The sequence below is a fragment of the Adiantum capillus-veneris genome, chromosome 3 (assembly GCF_014529385.1).
Source record: "Adiantum capillus-veneris isolate H3 chromosome 3, ASM1452938v2, whole genome shotgun sequence".
NCBI lineage: Eukaryota > Viridiplantae > Streptophyta > Polypodiopsida > Polypodiales > Pteridaceae > Adiantum > Adiantum capillus-veneris.
In genome coordinates this window covers 120539812-120545034 of record NC_140933.1, presented here as the reverse complement: position 1 = coordinate 120545034, position 5223 = coordinate 120539812, and positions in this window count along the sequence as shown.

Genomic DNA, 5223 nt, shown 5'->3' with positions numbered 1-5223 from the left:
GGACCATGCATGACTATCCCGGACTAACAGAATGCTCAGGTGATTTACACTTAAACTCAAACACTGTAAATCTTGGTTTTTCTCAAGCTTATCTATTATCATGTGTATACATGCAGGTCTTCAAACAAGAGGATACAGAGCATGTGTCACATGTGGACCTAGACTGAATGCACGTCGGGCGCCCTCATTGAAGAAGCAAATCTACAAAGGTCATCAAGCGTATCTTCCAGAGAATCGTGTGTTACTTGATGGCTTTTTGGGAAGAGAGCCACCAAGGATGTCTGCACAAGCATGGTTAGAGCAGAAGGAGATGTGTGATGACGATTTGCCCCCAGGGATGAAGAGACTCTCTCTATGGTACGAGTTACCATATTGGCCCCGACTCATGATCAATCACTTGCTCGATCCAATGCACATATTCAAGAATGTGGGTAATCTACTATGGGACCATTTGACCGGCAAGAAATTTACTTTGGGAGCTAGGGTTGACCTTAGAAATGTGGATCGTATGGAGCAATATTGGCCGCAGACAGCATCCGATGGATCAATAAAACTCCCTAAAGCGCCATGGATATTCACAGGAGCCCAAGAACGCAAAGTAAAAGAGACCATTCGATCTGTATGGACCCCCACTAGCGTAATGCACTTGCTCCAAACGTGTTTTACTAAAGAAGGAAAGCTTACCGGTTTGAAGTCACACGACTGGCATAAAATTTGTCAGGTATGTTTATAGTGGAATATATCATAGTGGGAATTGTGTAACAAATTCGTGTGTGGACTTTAATATCATTGTTGCACGTGTTTTGCAGTTTATTTTACCGGTGGCATGTTACTTGAAGATTTGTGATATGAAGAGGGTTGCCATTTGATGGGCTTTGATAGTCTTTTTGACAGGTATAAAATGAGATTGTTTACTGAACCTGTCTACTATCGTCCATATTTTCGTATTGCCATGGATAGACTTGGGCAATCCAAAGATAAAATCCATGGATATGCTCTTCCATGGTGAATTAGGGATTGGCAAAAGGTTGAAGCAATCCAGGTTGCTTCCCTCTATCAAAATTTGTCTTTTGGCATACCACGCATTTAGAAACATACTCTTGTATGTTTTCTTTCATGGCAGGACAATGGAAATATGTTTCAATCCCTTTTAGGATGGACTGAATCCCTCTATGCCTTGCATAAGGAGGAGCATGAGATTTATACATTACTTTTCCACGTAGTGAGTTAGTAACACATAGTCTTTGTCTCTTGACGTCCGTAACACAATCTACAAACTTGCGAAGTTGGTGCAATGGATCTCACAAAAGGAGATCAACCTAGACTCCATACCATTTGCCAAACTAAACGTTGGGGAGGTTGTGTGCATGTTTGAGAAACACTTTCCTACTACCATGCTAACCATTTAGGTGCATCTTCTTGTTCACATAGTTGATGAGGTGGAAATAGCTGGCATAGTACATTCCAAATCGATGTTCTTTTGAGAACGTTTCATGAAAATTCTCAAGGGATACGTGCGTCAGAAGGCACATCCGAAGGGTAGCATGGCAGAAGGTTGGCTGGTATCAGAGTCCCTAGTTTACATTGGAGAGTGGCTAGACGGATTTGATAAAGCCCGGGACATGCTATGGCGAACCATAGACGATGAGCGCATATCTGGGATTGTCATGTGCAATCTCGGTGTTGAGAAGAAGATGATGGAAGATCTAGAGGCTAAAAATCAACCGATTTTCCATGCTTCACAATCCAATGATGCAAAAGTGGATTTCACAATATGAGGATGCAAAGCAAGGGCGACAAAGGGCACGAATTGAGTGGAGACGGGGAAAATGACCACCGATGCACTATCCGACGGGTCTAGAGAGCCTACCAACATTCATGATCTTAAGATGGTTGCACAACCAATTGAAAAGCACACAAGAGTGCGGTGAAGAAGTGACTAAGGAGGAGCGGGAGTATTCTCGGGGTTGCGCGACCAAGGTAAGTTTGCAATGTACGACTAGTGACTTTCTAGATGTTTGAATAGCCACTCATAATCTTTGTTGGTTGTATTATAAGTCATACATAGCAGCATGTTGTAAAGGTCGACATTTTAGGGTAAAACGGATCGACAAAAAGCGTTTTACTCAAGATTGTGGAATCATGGCAAAATTTGAACAGTCTAGTCAACGACGGTCCTCTGATGCAGATCCTGTGGTGGTGGGACTCACTTACTTTGGCACACTACAAGAGATTTTGAGGATCGATTATAGAGGATTTTTTGTCGACTTGTTTGACGTGCAATGGTTCAAGATAATCATGGAGGGTCGCAACGCTACTGTGCATAGTGGAGAGGCTGGTTTTCTTGAGGTGGATTCAACTAAGAAATGGACTGACCTAAGAGACACTTTCGTACTACCCGAGCATTGTGAACAAGTAAGTATGTAAATAGTTAACATCCAATTTTAGAAGTTATGTGCTTGGAAGCTCTCATGTAAGTTATGTGGCTCTGGTAGGTGATATTTGATCCTACAAAGTCTGCATCAAACTGGTGGTATGTCATAGAGGTAGCCCCTTATAGTGCACGAACGTATGAAGGCTACCATGTGCCAATCATAGCGGTATCCGTGGAGGAGATCGGAGAAGATGCTCAGTCAGAAGCCGCTGAGGTGGTGCTAGACGAGCATCAAGCTACTACTCTCTATGGGGTGCATACAGAGGATCTACAAAATGAAACGGAGGACATCTGTTTAAACGAAGAGCTCTATATAGATATAAGAAGTTATGTTGAGCTTTGCAAGGATGAGAGAGGGACCTCTTAAAGCCATAAATACTGTATTTGAACAATTTTGCTCCATTTTATAATATATATATTGTATTCACATGGCTTTTTGTCCATGATTGTTCAATGAAATCTCTCTACACAGGAACCCTCCCCCTTTATGAGTCCTCTCTCTCTCTTTCTCTCTCTCTCTCTACTTGTCCATGTTTTCTTCTCCATTCATTCAATATTAAGATTAAATGTTCATGTGTTTAAATATGCAGGTATGGATGATGATGAGTTTCTTTCTTCTTTGTCACCCCAGTAGAGGCAGTGGTACGTGGAGTGTCATCGCTCTGGAGCACCATCACGTGTTCCTACTCCTTTAGCGTCTCCCTCTATTTTGGAGCATTTAGCACGCTCCGAAGCTTCGGTGTCGACGAGACGATCTTCACACTCGTCTAGGCACCGACGCTCTAGTGGTGGTGGTGGCAATTGTTGTGGAGATGCCGCCGCCGATGCCTCGATACCGCCTCGTGTTCTATGAGGCTCTTTACCCTCCCCTTCTTTGCCCTCCCCCACACCAGCCATGGCATCGCCATCTACGCCAGGTTTTGCGTGGCTGACGGCGGTTCCTAGCAGCTATACACCACTATCTACTCCTCCAGGAGTCACTCCAATCGACACTCCTCGCTTCGGGGCCCAGACATTAGTGGAGACACTTGACGTCCGTACCCCCATCAACACACCGCTACAGACTCCTGCCGGGACACCCAGGTTCACGCGTCATCGGCTAAAGGGCTTGCCTTATTCCGTCGACTTCAGCGGCGGCATCATCTTGGATGATGAAGGCAACAAGGTGATCTCGAGCATGTGCGGTCTTTGCTCTTAGGTGTTTAGACACTACATACTAAACATCTGGAGTGAAGTACCAAGTGATTTAAAAGACAGAGTCATCAGCATGTTGCATGACGAGTTTCTCGTTTCAACACGGGATGACCGCTTCAATGAAGACCTGATGAAGGTTTGAATGTGCGAATACTGCAAGCACAAGCGTTCCGAAGTGCAAAAATCAATTAAGCATGGGTGGAACAAACCAAATTGGCTAGCCAAAGAAGATTGGAAGAATGCGAAGAAAGTAGCATGCGAGAATCCCGACAAGTGGAAGCAATAAAAGGAGGCAGCCAAAGCGCAAGTAGAGGTAGGGAGCTCGCACCACTTGGGGAGCGGCGGGTGGACATCAATATTTGAGGTCGATTATGTAAGTGTTTTTTGCATTGCTCTTTAGATTTGATAGTTTAGGGTTTAGAGGTTTTTTAATTCTAACACAATGGATTCTTTGTATGTTTTGACAGTGGTCGATGACAGGACGTGGACCCATACCGTACGAGCGCGAGTACACAGGCAGGAAGGGCTTAAACGCCCTGATGGACATTCTGAGTTCTCGCGGCGACGTGGTTAGTATTAGGGTTTACTCTTTTCTATTTGCTGTATTGTTTTATAAATTATACGTTTATAATTACAGAAAGCTGTCTTACTGTTTTTTTTTTCAGAATCCGACAGATACACCGCTTGGACGCGATGAGACGTCTGATTAGACGATGTCAGATTAGCGGTAGCTAGATAGCATTAGTTTCCTTTTGTCATAGCATATGTATCATGAGATGACATTTATACGTCTTTTTGTAACTATTGGAAAACCATTTATATTTTTTCAATAATGACAATGGTGTTGTAACTATTACATTTGCAAAGTTTAACAATCAATTGATTTTGCTAATGATGTGTACAATTGTCATCCATTTACTTTCATCAATTTACTTTTGTCAGTTTTGTATCTTTATTCTACAAACAATACTATGGATGATGGAGTTAATGGTTATATTGTCTTGTGGGTGACTACTTTGGGTCTATATCTAAGCTTGCACTTTCTTTCAAAGGTGAATCTGGTCTTATCTTGGATTCATTTAGGTTTAGTCTATTATTGAAACATTCAATATGGTTGATGGGTGGCAGGGCATACAATGCCGTGCCACCAATTTTTTTTTCTCTCGGACGTCGCTCTTAGCGTCGCTATATAAGGCTCCGCAGCGTCGCTATGAACGTCGATATAGGTGGCTTTCAAACGTCGCTATAATCGTTGCTACAAGTGTCGCTATATAGCGACATCTATAGCGACGGTTATAGCGATGCTCATAGCGACGTTCCCATATCGACGCTGTTAGCGACGGTCTTAGTGACGCTGGGGAGTATAAAAACCCAATGTATTTTTGTCGCTAACAGCGTCACAAGTACACACAACCTCTTGTAGTGCTCCTCATTTGATTCCCTATATTTTTATATACTTATGTTTTATATATTTATAGCCCACACTATTCTAGATTCCATAAATTGTTTATATATACTAGCCTGTCTTTTTTCATCATGTCCATATATTATATTTATGCATAATCCACAACCATATATATTTTCAAACTTCTAAG